The sequence below is a fragment of the Aulostomus chinensis genome, chromosome 1 (genome assembly GCF_037954235.1).
Source record: "Aulostomus chinensis isolate RoL2024-O1b breed Wild chromosome 1, RoL_Achi_v1.0, whole genome shotgun sequence".
NCBI classification, from domain to species: Eukaryota; Metazoa; Chordata; class Actinopteri; order Syngnathiformes; family Aulostomidae; genus Aulostomus; species Aulostomus chinensis.
The window spans coordinates 10,888,072-10,901,545 of NC_141320.1; the positions used below are offsets into that span (position 1 = coordinate 10,888,072).

General features: G+C 45.9%; 1 non-coding gene across 1 annotated transcript; it reads right to left on the bottom strand.

The window, feature by feature from the left end:
• Window positions 1-1,580: 1,580 nt before the first annotated feature.
• trnaa-agc (transfer RNA alanine (anticodon AGC)) lies at window positions 1,581-1,652 on the bottom strand. The gene has a single exon. It is a non-coding gene; the product is annotated as a tRNA-Ala (tRNA).
• Between the last annotated feature and the right edge of the window lie 11,822 nt (window positions 1,653-13,474).

The window sequence follows — 13,474 nt, forward strand, 5'->3', positions numbered from 1 at the left end:
CTGTCTGGAAAGAAACAAATAACTGGAGTGCTGTACATCAACAGACGTGGAGTTTGGACACGGACGAATGAAGTTTGGCTTTTTGTTTCTTTCATCAGATCAGAGCTGATAGGAAAAACAATCAGGTGGTTTTATTAAACCAGCAGTGAGCTGGACTTCAGCCCAGGTCCACAGTCCCACTGTCAGTTCACTTCAACATGAACGAACAAAATCCAACCCTCACCTGGCCTGGAAATAAATAACAATTACATAACTCCTTTATTTCTCTCCTGTTCAGGTCCAGTTGGACTCCATCCATCGTCATCTTCCGCTTATTCCTTACTATTAAGGGTCGCGGGGGGGCTGGAGCCTATCCCAGCATCTACGGGCAAGAGGCGGGGTACACCCTGGACAGGTCGCCAGTCCCAGTTGGACTCATTCATCTCTATATGGTAGGATTTCACTTCATGAGTTCAGAAGCATCTTCACATGAGACGCTGGTTCCTCACATTGATTGATAGTTGAATTCTGTGTTTGATGTCTGAATTCTGTGTTTGATGTCGGAATTCTGTCTTTGATCTCTGAATTCTGTCTTTGATCTCTGGGCTCTGAGCATTGATCTCCTGCTTCAGTCTTTGATCTTTGACTGATTCTAAACTCATCAAAGGATCACATCAGCATCTTGGTCCAGACTCCAGATGGTGGTTTTACCAAGTGCACCACAGTCCTTGTTGCTGTCTGCTGTTGGGTCACAGCAAAGTAAGGAAACAGCCTGACGGTCCTCAGGAGGAAATTCAACAGCCTCCAAAGATGGAGGTGAATCTAGACCCTCTCATGTTGGCCATCCTTGATAAACTTGGGCGGTACTCTGGTGCAGGGATGAGGTCATGGAGCTGATCTGGGAGCAGTCCTGATGTTAAATGCTGTGATGAAGGACAGTGTGGAGGCAAAATGGACAAAATGTGTTAACATAAAATAAAATTGTAAACCTGTTTGAAGTCTTATTTTGTGTCTGATGGCCATTTTTAAAATCACTAATGATTTTTTTGACTGAACGTCCTGGATCCTGTGGTGCCTGATGAGGAGACAACTTGAGTACAGAGTTGGAGAAGAGGGTTTTTGGAGGGGAGATGATTTTTGCAGTGCTACAAGTCAATAAAATGTCATCATGTTTCAAAATGTCCTCACTAAGATGGTTATTAATCCCTCATTCTCAGCTGCTACAGCCTTTAAAGAAACCCTTTGACTGGTGGATCTAACAAAGATCAGATGTTGTCTCCTCTCGAACATCAACAGCTTAACGTTGTGGGCAGGACTCCTACCTGAGCAGGGAGACCCCAATGGACTTCTAGTCCTGATAGGGAGAGGGAGCCTCCTGGGTCGCGGAGAGGGGAACCTGATAGGGAGTGGGACGATCCGCCCATTGTGGGTGATTGACAGGGCAGGTTTGATCTATGTTTTCATTTTCAAAAGTAATTTTGAACATTTGTGGACAGTTCGCCCATCTTGAACATGTAGAAGATGTCTTCTGATAGTGAATCGACTGTTGTCACATTTAAGGATCACTTTAGCTGACAAGATGAAGGCTACAAAGGACCAGCTGGAGATGCCGGGGATTGAACCCAGGGCCTCATACATGCTCAGCATGCGCTCTACCACTGAGCTACACCCCCTCTGGTAGAGTCACTGTTTAACTGGTGAATGAATTTCCAGTTGATTTTAGGAAACCTAGAAGTTCCTCAGGTGCCATCAATCTTAAGTCACTCCTTCACTTTGTGTGTGGTTCAAAGTCAGTGGTTTCATCAGAGCTCAACAACAGAACAAGCTGAAGTCTTCTGGAGAACGAGGGCACCGATCCCACCACCTCTCACATGCTAAGCTAGCGCTCTACCATTGAGCTCCCTCCTCTGCTCAGCAACATAACAGATAATGCAGGTTGACCTTCAGGCTGCTGGGAGGTCAACACCTGAAATATTTCCAGGATTCTGTTGTGTTGGTAGAAACAGTTTGAGGGAAGGAAACCCTCAAACATGATGATGTCATTATTGAAGGCTTTACTGCTCCAAACCTTTGCTTGTTCTTCTGGGGTTGTGAGAGGTTCTGAGTGATGAATGGAAACTGAAGGTTTAGGCATCAGTTCAAAGTAGCAGGAGCTTAAGGGGACATTTCAGATTTGTTGAAGTTGAGTCCGACTGCCTTCTTGTTCATGACGATGGTGATGTCAGAGTTCTTGCTCAGAACGATCCATGCTGTTCCTCCTATTAGTTCTGGAAAGTTGGAGCAAAACGTCATGCAGGGTCACAAGGTCACGTGTTTTGTGTTATCAGCAGATTTAATCTATAGAGTGAGTGACGTGTGGTGTGTTTGTCAGGAGCTTAAAGACCAAAGTTGTTGACGTACAAGAGAAGTAAACACGTCAAAGCGGCTTCATTTTAATGAGTGAAACTTAAAATTAAGAGAAGAGTGACAACAAAAATGGAGTCAAGAAGTCGTCTTCAAAACACACACACACACACACACACACACACACACACACACACACACACACTCACATCGTCATATTAGTCATATACACTCTTCTCTTTATGTTGCCCCCTGCTGGACAATAGGTTTAAGGTTCATGTGGAAAAAAAGCAGACAATAAATACGACTGAACTATTATTGAAATGTCGGCGACTTCATTCGATCTGAAAGTTCATTGTTTACCAAACAGACACTGATACAACAGGCTTAAAGTCTACCTCCATCGGCTAAAGATGCCCCTGGATCATAAAGCACAGCTCGACTGCTGGCTAACATGCAGGCGTGGGCCCATCACTGAAATCAGCAGTCATGAAAAACTGTGCTAGGCCTCCAGACCCAAGCTTGAAGAGGTTTGAAAACTGGACCCAGGAGAATTTTAACTGAAAACCCCTGCTCTAGAGGATCTGAGGGATGCATGACTGCCCTCTGTTGACCTGTTTAATACAGGAATATCTGAGAAGTACTGAGGACGGCAAAGGGTGCTGATTGGCCAGCAGCCCCACACAGGTCAAAGGTCACCCCCCACGGCGGACCAGTTTATTATAATAGTCACGACACCATCAGTTACAGTTGGGTTGGGTTCAGGCTCTTCAGCGCTTCTTATTTTTCCGTGAGCTCCTCCAGCTGCTGGTCCGTCTCTCCTCTTTTCTTTCTCTTCTGCTTACTTTTTTGTTTCTTTGTTCTTTAACTTTAAACAGAACTTCTCCTCTCCCCCTTTTCACGGTCACAATACTGTTGACCTCCCGTGAGCCTTGAATCTCCATCCTGACCAGCGGAGAGAAGCCCCCTTGTGCCTGAGAAGAGCATCGCGGATCCCAGTGGGAGCCACAGTCGTTGAGATGGAGGCTTGGTAGGCCGTCCCCCCACCAGGTCGTTGGAGAGGTTCCGTACATTGATGAGAACAATCCAGCTGAGAACGTGAGCAGGTCCTGTTGGTTGTCGTGCTGTCACAGTAACAAAGACCAGTGCTGCATCTGTTCAGGCCTCAACTCCTGTCTCACTGCCAGCTCCACCTGACTCCTCAGACTCTGCTCAACCTCCATTCAGGAGTTTTCTTTGTTTGGAGGTCACTGACCCTTCATCCTGAACACCTTCTCACCTGCTACCTTTGCCGTCCACTTGAGTCTCAGATAAATCTTATGATTCATGTCTGATCCTCCATGTGCCTTCATTGCTTTACTGGTATTATTCCTCTGTCTTACACGCTTCCTTGTTTGTATTCAATCCTCTTAAAATTCCAGGAAGTGTTTCAACTGGTTTTTATATTTGTATGTAAGTCTCTGACCCTCAAAGAACCCACTGATAAGCTGGAACCTGAGACTGAGCGTTTCTCATTGGACTCTAAATTACAACCAGCAGTGCCCTGAGTAACAACTGTGTTAGCATCCCAAAGCTACATCATCACCACCAGCTGATCAAGTCACTACTCTGTACACAAGTCACTGTAACCTAGCAAAGTTGAACCTAGAGGAAAAGTACAGTTGAAGCCAGATGCAAACAGATGTTGATGTTTACTCTGTAGTCCTGGCAGCAAGTGTCCTTGGAGACGTCACTCCAGACACTCGCAGAGCTGACAGAGATGGTTTGACACAACTCATGATGTTATTGCACTGCAACAGTAACGGACCATCGATGGCATCGCGGTGATGGAGGAGGACAAAGAATTCTGTCATCAAGTTTTGTTCATGTTTTGTAAATGTTCTTCTTGATCTCAGCATTTAGTCTTTGATGTCACAGTGCCAGAACGGACCAAACCTGCCTGTGTCAGAGGAAGCAGAATGACATCAGCATCAGGACATTCAGAGCCTTCAGAAACGTGGTGATGGTTTCACCAAAGAGGGACCAGTTCAGTAAATGTGGTCAGGCTTCTGAGAGTCTGGGTTCAAGATGGAGTTCGGGGTTTTAGCGACTCAGAAAAACTATTTGTGGCTCAGAAAGCAGAGGAGGGCTGATGAAGAGACCCCACAATGAGTGTCATCAAGGAGGAGGAGGTAGTAGACATCACATGGGGGGGGGGGGTAGAGCAGCAAGAAGAGAGAGAGGAGGAACAACTTGTTTGAATAAAACAAAGACAAACAATCAAAGAGAGTCAGAGCAGAGGAGCGGCCCTGAGTCACAGTGAATGGTGGAGTTTGATGATCCATCATTCATCTCCTTTAAATGCTGTCAGGGAGGGAGAGCGGTCTGCTGGTGGTGGTGTTCATTCCTCAGTGGGAGCCTCTATGGTTGATGTTCTACTGCCCTCTGGTGGTGAGGCAGTGGGGATGCAGGTGATCTGCTGGTCTGGTTGAACGTGAGTGGACAGAAATCTTGTTGAGGTGACTGGGAGTTCCTGACTGTGGTGAGCTGCCATGCTACTCCTCAGGTCTTCATGGTGGCTTTCTGCTGGACTGTTGTTGAAGGGAACATGGCATCCTATCATTTTCAGCTCTGACATCTGGACAGTGGACAGATGTGACATCATCATGGTCTCACTGCCTGCTTTGTTCATGGATCAATGGAACGTTGTGTTGGAACCTTTATTGTAGAACTGCTATGAGCTGAGATCTCAGTGTTGTTGGAACAACGCAGCTCCACATGGGACTGATGTGATGAAGAGGTTTTTATTGAGCTGAAGCTGGAGAGCAACAATCAAAATGGAGCAGCAAACATAATGTCTGGTCTCTCTCTCTTCTCTTCCCCACCTCTCTGTCTCCTCTCCTCCCTCACCTCCATCTCTCTCCAGCCCTTTTTAGACAGAAAATGTGCCAAATTTGCCGTCTCGTCTGTGTGAAATGGAGGCGTAATATTCCTCTTTTTGAAAAGACACCCCTTGGTGGGCATCAACACTTGATGTGATGTGCAGCTCACACAACCTCAGTCATTGACAACGCAATGACTGAGGTTGGCAGAGCGGGGCAACAACAGACTCTTGAACTGAAACCCAGGATGGAAACCATCTCGGAGCAGTTGGCCGCTCTGCAAAGAGGAGAGTGATGTTGAAGACCAGAAATTTAACTTTACAATTTGGATTGGACTGAAAGAGAAGACAGATTGGAATGTGTGCTCCTCCGCCCAAACCCACAGCTTCCTTATCGGCTGCCCCATTGTTTATCCTCCAGGAGAACTCCTTCTTGTAGCCGACCTTGTAGTCTGGCTGCAGGCCTCACTCTCACTTGCCTCCATTGGGACAACGGACTGTTCAAGTTCAGCGTACATACACAACAAATGTATATGTGCTGTCGTTAATTCTGAAGTGTACCATTATTACGATTAAACTGTGCATTCAGGGAACATTAAAGTGGTTTCAATCGTATTCATCAGGTTGATTTCAGTTTGTAGACGTTAATGATAAATCTTCTATACAAACCAAAGTTAAACACGGTGTTCCTCAAGGTTCAGTGCTGGGGCCAATACTCTTCACTTTATGTATGCTTCCTTTAGGTCATATTATTGGGAAACAGTCCATAAATTTCCATTGTTACACAGATGATACTCAATTATATTTATCAATAAAGCTGGATGAAGGCCAGCAGTTGTCTAAAACTCCATGTATGAGTTCCATCTAGGCTGGACTTTTGTAATTCTTTATTATCAGGCTGCACCAACAAGTGATTAAAGACTTGACAGCTGCACATGTATTGACAGGAACCAGGAAGAGAAACCATCGTAACAATAACATACACTCATGTAAGATAGTCTGAAGACACTCAAAGATAATTCAGTGTTTGATCAGTGATCAATACGTCAATATAAAGATCAGTAAGTGGTACCAGGTGGATCTTTCCATGGTGACCTCAGAGAAAATAAGATCAGCCCTCTCACCGTCATATCCAATGATGGCTCCATTATGTCAGGTTAACTGAGTTCATTTCCTGCTGCATTATCTGAAAAACGCTTTCTAAAACCAGAACCTCCAAGTTGGGTCTGAACGACCATGATAAATTGCATTATCTACTCAGTTTGAGTCACACCAACACAGAATGGACAAAGGACATTTTTCTGTTGTGTTGTTTCATGTTTTCCTCATCTAGGAAGTTTTTGCAACTAATTCAGCAAGACAAATGTCTCTCAAGTGTGTGTTCTCCTCATGTGTCTTTTCAGACATCCTTTTTCTGAAAATCTTTTGCAACAAAATGCACAGGGGAATGGTTTCTCCCCAGTGTGCGTTTTCATGTGCTTTCCCAGATTTCCCTTTTGTGAGAATCTTTTGCCACAAAGTGCACAGGGAAATGGTTTCTCCCCAGTGTGCACGTTCAGGTGCCTTTTCAGATGTCCCTGTTCTGAGAATGTTTTGCCACACACTGAGCAGCCGAATGGTTTCTCTCCAGTATGTCTTCTCATATGTCTATTCAGACAACCCCTTTCTGAAAATCTTGTGCCACAAACTGAGCAGGGGAATGGTTTCTCTCCAGTATGGGCTCTCCTAATGTGTCTTTTCAGACAATCCCTTTCTGAAAATCTTGTGCTGCAAACTGCGCATGGGAATGGTTTCTCTCCAGTATTGGCTCTCCTAATGTGTCTTTTCACACTTGACTTTTCTGCAAATGTGGTGCCACAAACTGAGCATGGGAATGGTTTCTCTCCAGTATGTGTTCTCTTCATGTGTCTTTTTAGATATCCATTTTCTGAAAACCCTGTGCCGCAAACTGAGCAGGGGTATGGTTTTTCTCCAGTGTGTGTTTTCATGTGTACATCCAAATTCCTTCTGTAACTAAAACCTTTACTGCACTTTGAGCACCTAAAGGGACGCTCATCCTCACTAACTTCTGTCTCAGATTCAGAAGGACCAAAGGTCACGTTCCTGATGATCTCTGATTCTCTTCCAGTCTTTAGTTTTTGTTCTTTTGAGCTGCAATGACTCGCTTCCTGTCCTGGGCTCAATTTCTGAAGCATATTCCTCCTTGAGCCAAAGGGTTCCTTGTGCTCAGAAGTGGCCGTGTTATCAGGTCTGACCCAATCATCCTCACTGACTTCAGTCTCAGCTTCAGAAGAGTCTGACATCTGGTCTTCAGTCTGGGGTTGTACAAGTGGATCTGGATCTACCTTGCTGGCTGGTTCTGGTTCAGGTTCTGGTCCTCCACACTCTTCTCCATCAGCTTCTGTTTTCAGAGGATGAATTGGGTTGCTGCTCAGAGACTCTTCTTTCAAGTTCTCCTCAGTTAGACTCTGATGAAGATGTGGGAACTGAGGTTTCTCTTCGTCCCCTTCACTCTTCACAGGAACCAGAGTGAAGGGGAACGTGGTGATATCAGCCTCCTCCTGCCCTTGAAGCTGCCCTCCCGCCTCACTGGTCCACAGCTCCTCCCACTCCTCTTTAATGTGGGGGGGCTCTGGGTCCTGCAGCTCAGGGGGAACCTCTTCTTTAATCACCAGCAGCTGCTCCACATCTGCAGGACACAAACAGCAACATCAGAAATCTCTTCATTTGACTCTGAAACAGCGGAGCAACAGACAGAAACAGAAATCAACTCAATGAAAAGAGACGTCCTGCTACTGAGGACCAGTCAGCAAACTGGGAACAGAAACGCTGGCTTCAGATGCTTGGATCAACGTTGTGTCACCCAGGTCAAAGGTCATAGGTCCCCTCTGCTGAATGGTTTTGTCCATTCATGATCACATCTGCTAGTCAGAATGTTCATTTCTAGAATGAGACCCTGTAGGAGAATGAGAGTTCAGTCCCTAGAACCAGAGGGAACCTGTACTGATGCTAAACATGTCAGTCCACCCAAACACAGCAACATGCAGTCAGCCAAGGTCGAAGATTAGTTTATTAAAAATAATCAGGAAATGTCCCTTTCCTTTCCAGTAATTGAGGAAAACTCTGGCTGGGACAAAATTTGTAACGTGTAACCTATGAGATGTTTCTCCGTGTTTCTTAGTTTTGTTTTTTTCTTCCAAACAAATACAAAAAGCAGTAGAACTACGGCGGGAAGGACGCAGCCTGGAAACCAAACAGCGCCATCTACTTGTTGGTCAGGAAGCAGCCAAGATGGCGCCCAGCGTGTCCCGAGCCAGGTGAGGTTTTAAGGCTCCACCAACACCGAATAGCCGTCAACTACGAAACACTTCTACGTTGTTCCACTCCTGCTCAGACGGTCTGAGCACAATGACCCGGATTACGGACACAACCAGACCGGAGACACTTGCTGGCAGGACTGCGGTCTCTCGGTTCTCCTGGTCAGTGTGGGGGGACTCACCTGCTCTGTCCAGCCTGACTCGGGGCTTCAGCACGGCATCGAGCAGCAACCTCTGCCGGTGGTTCTCCCGCTCGTACTCCGCCACGGTTTCCTCCAGCAGAGCCACGATCTGCTCCGCGGCCGCCGCCAGCCGCTCGGTGAGCAGCGCTCTCAGCACCGGGACTCCAGCCGCTGAGTCTCCTTCTCCCAGCTGCAGCAGGAAGTCTTCAGCGGCGGCGAGGATCCGCTCCTGGACCGACACCCGCAGCAGCTGCGTGGCGCACATGTTGAGGTTCTACCGGCGCCACTCAGCCTTCAGGAGACAAAGACCGAGGCCTTCCGCTTCTTTTCTTCTTCTTCTTCTTCAAAACGAGCAGAGTCCAAGCTCTGTTCTCTGTGCCACTCCAGACTCGCTAACCTGGTAGCAGCGGTAGTGATGAGTGGAGTGATCCAGGATTTCGTTTTGAAAAACGGTTATCGATGACGTATTTAGTGACGTCCAAAGCCTCGCCGACCGGCAGTGACCACGTGACTGATTCAAGACCTGGTTCTCCGGCTTGGCGTGAGATTCTAAACCACGAAAGCCTGATTTATGCTTCTGCGTCGCGTCGACGCAAACCCCAACAAAATCCTGCCTCCGTGTCGCATAAACGCGTGGTGACGTCAACGTCGAGGACTGTAATTGGTCCGCTCAGAACGTCATTTCCGGTTCAGTCGCAGCACAACAACACCGCCATTTTCAAAGTTTCTGTGGTGAAAGCGTCAAGAAAAAATGGACCACGCCGAAGAAAGGATTATTGGCGGCACTACAAAGACTGACAAATGGCCAACAATTGTTGTCTGTGACCGGAAGAAAACCAAGGAATCCGACAAGAGCCCCGTAAACAATACAAAGACAAAGCCACACCCCGTAGCGGCTTGGCGGTGAATTGCAGAGCAACGCGTTCCCTCGACGCAGAATAAACCAGGCTTTCCAGTCGCACCTGTTTTACGCCCCCGTGCCAGATAAGGACCCCCATCGGGCTGTGCCACTCTGGAGGGAGCGCGTCTCACAGTCAGTCAGCGGAACCATGCGGATCCGGGCCGGAGCTGTGGGAAGGAGCGCCAATTGTATCGGGTTGTTGTTTTCTGGACTGCAGCAGAACAGGAGCAGCCGGGACTGGAATGTAGAAGTAGGTTATCTTGAAGTTGACTAAGTTATGGTGAACGATATTGTGGTTCAACACTTTAATGAGCTTTAAGGCAAACATATTTCATGAGGAAACAACGCCGGAATTGGACGGATTTCAGCGGCACACAACAACGTATCCGATACACCTCATTGGAAACCTGGTGGTCTAAGACTAAGAAACACCAGTCACCATGAAGAAAGGAACTTTTAGCTGAGTACTCATGTTCTTTTCTGCAGGTTGAATGTGGCATTTGTTGGACAGAAGCGTCTCATCTCAACAAAAGCACCTCTTCAGTGCTGAGGCATGATGGGGCCAGGCATGAGAATGAAGTCCCAGATCCACCAGGATGAACTCAGGTATACAGACACTGTCCAACTGACTCACAGTTGCTTCATTGATCATTAATTCCTCTTCATTTCTTCTCTCCTTCATCTTTAACCATCCAGCTTCCAGGAAGCAGATGCTGGATGAGGCTCTGCTGAATTTCATCCTGAAGGACTGCCAGCCCCTCAGCACTGTTGAGAGGGAAGGGTTCAGGGAACTGGTTCAGGTCCTTGAGCCTCATATGTTTGCCAACCAGAAAGGTTTGTGTGGAAATGATCTAAAGCAGTCGTTGATATCTCCAGTTTATTTCATCTCTAATTTCAATGTATTGATTTACTCTGGGTGTCATTTTCAGACCATCAAACAAACGGTGGCCAAAAAGTACCAGGAGGAACGGGAAGGAGTGAAAAAGGAAGTCCAGCTGCCATGTGGACATCTGTGGACATGGAGGCTCCCTTGGCTCTGACCTGTCACTGCATTAGTGAGAATGAATGTGTTGGGAGTGCAAGACTTTCCACAAAGTCACCCTGCTGACAGTTTGGCCCCAGTCCAAAGAGGCCTGATGGAGGACTGGGCCATCACCAACAAAGTCAAGTGTCTTGTGAGCGACGCAGCACCAAACATGACAGCATCCACTAGACAGCTCCAAATTCACCACTCAGTCTGCACTGCACATCGTCTGAATCTAGGAGTCAGAAAATCCTGTGATCAGATCCCCACTTCCATCATCAGACACAAAGCCAGGAACACTGTCACATCCTTCAGATCAGCACTACAGCCAAGGAGAAGCTGGCTCAGGTGCAGCAACAGATGGGAGGGCCAACCCTGAAACTCATCAGTGAGGTGCCAACACGCTGGAACAGCACACACAGCTGTCAGGGCTGCATGATGAGAGGGAACCAGTGTGGGAACCTCTGGCCTCTCTAAGACAGATTTGACTCCACTGACAGCTGAGGAGTTCACCACCATAGGAGAAGCACTTCTAGTAAACAGAGGTCATTCTAGTAGCCTGGTCCCTCTGTGGTTGAGCTATAATTTTAGGAAATATGGTCATTATTCAATGGTGACATCTCTCTGCTGAATAATGTAGAACTGAACGGATCCACTGGACCTTCTTTTTACAAACAGCAGCATGCAGCAGCTGTCCTGAGTGGAAAACTGCACATTTCTGTTGGTGAGAGTTAATCAAGTGATGGACTTTGTCTCTCAACAGAAGCTGTGTGGAAAAACCCTGCAGCTCTGAGCGCTTCAGATTCTGAGAGTGATTCTTCCGCCATTGGCTGGTTTAACCTGACGTCTGACCTTGGAGGTGGCCGAGAGGAGTGTGACATGGCTGCACAGGTAAATCAACTAAAGCAGTGTTAGTCTTTGGCAGCAGGCCAGGCCGACAAATGCTAATGTCTCTGACTGACTGACTGATGAAGTTGGACCATTGGTCAGCCACAATGATGCATGACCACAAATAGAGGCCTGGGTCTTGATGAAGCTCACATGACTGTCAGCATCATTTGGAGGATAGTAGCAACTCTCACCACATCACTGTAGCATCATTTCTTAGGTTCATAGCAACTCTCATTACATCACTGTCAGCATCATTTTCAGGTTTTTAGCAAGGATACTACATGACGGTCACCATCATTTTTTAGGTTTGGAGCAACTCTCACGACATCACTGTAGCATCATTTTCAGGTTAGTAGCAACTCTCACGACATCACTGTAGCATCATTTCTTAGGTTAGTAGCAACTCTCATTACATCACTGTAGCATCATTTTTAGGTTCGTAGCAACTCTCACGACATCACTGTCAGCATCATTTTAAGGTTAGTAGCAAGTCTCACTCCATGACTGTCACCATCATTTTTAATTTAGTAGTAACTCTCACTACATTACTGTAGCATCATTTCTTAGGTTAGTAGCAACTCTCATTACATCAGTGGAGCCTCATTTTGAAATAAGTAGCAACTCTCATTACATTACTTTCGCGTCATTTTGAGATTAGTAGCAACTTGCACCACATCACTGTAGCATCATTTTCAGGTTTTTAGCAACTCTCACTACATCACTGTCAGCATCCTTTTGAGGTTTGTAGCAACTCTCACTTCATCACTTTCAGCATCATTTTGAGGATAGTAGCAACTCTCACTACATTACTGAAGCATCATTTTGGAGGATAGTAGCAACTCTAACGACATCACTGTAAGCATCATTTTTAGGTTAGTAGCAACTCTCACGACATCACTCTAGCATCATTTTGAGGTCGGTAACAACTCTCACCACATCACTGGAGCATCATTTCTTAGGTACATAGCGACTTTCACAACATCACTTTAGCATCATTTTGAGATTAGTAGCAACTCTCACCACATCACTGTAGCATCATTTCTTAGGTTTGTAGCAACTCTCATTATATCACTGTAGCATCATTTTGAGGTTCGTAGAAACTCTCACGACATCACTTTCAGCATCATTTTGAGATTAGTAGCAACTCTCACCATATAACTTTAGCATCATTTTGAGGATAGTAGCAACTCTCACGACATTACTGGAGCCTCATTTTGAGGTTTTTAGCAACTATCACTACATCACTGTAACCCTGTAACCCTGTAACCCTAACCCTAACCCTAACCCTAACCCTTTTTAGCAACTTAATACATTACTGTAGCATCATTTTGAGGTTCAAAGAAACTCTCACGACATCACTGTCAGCATCATTTTAAGGTTAGCAGCAACTCTCACCACATCACTGTAGAATCATTTCTTAGGTTAGTAGCAACTCTCATTACATCACTTTAGCATCATTTTGAGATTAGTAGCAACTCTCACCCCATCACTGTGGCATCATTTCTTAGGTTAGTAGCAACTCTCATTACATCACTGTCAGCATCATTTTGAGGTTTTTAGCAACTCTCACCACATCACTGTGGCATCATTTTAAGGTTTTAAGCAACTCTTACTGCATCACTGGAGCATCATTTTGAGATTTGAAGCAACTCTCACCACATCACTTTAGCATCATTTCTGAGATTAGAAGCAACTGTCACTACATCACTGCAGCATCATTTTGAGGTTTTTAGCAACTCTTCCTACATCACTGTCACATCATTTTGAGATTTTTAGCAACTCTCACGACATCACTGTAGCATCATTTGGACGATAGTAGCAACTCTCACGACATGACTGTCAGCATCATTTTTAAAGGTTTTTAGCAACTCTTACTGCATCACTGGAGCATCATTTTGAGGTTTTTAGCAACCTAATACATGACTGTAGCATCATTTTGAGGATCGTAGCAACTCTCACAACATCACTGTAGAATCA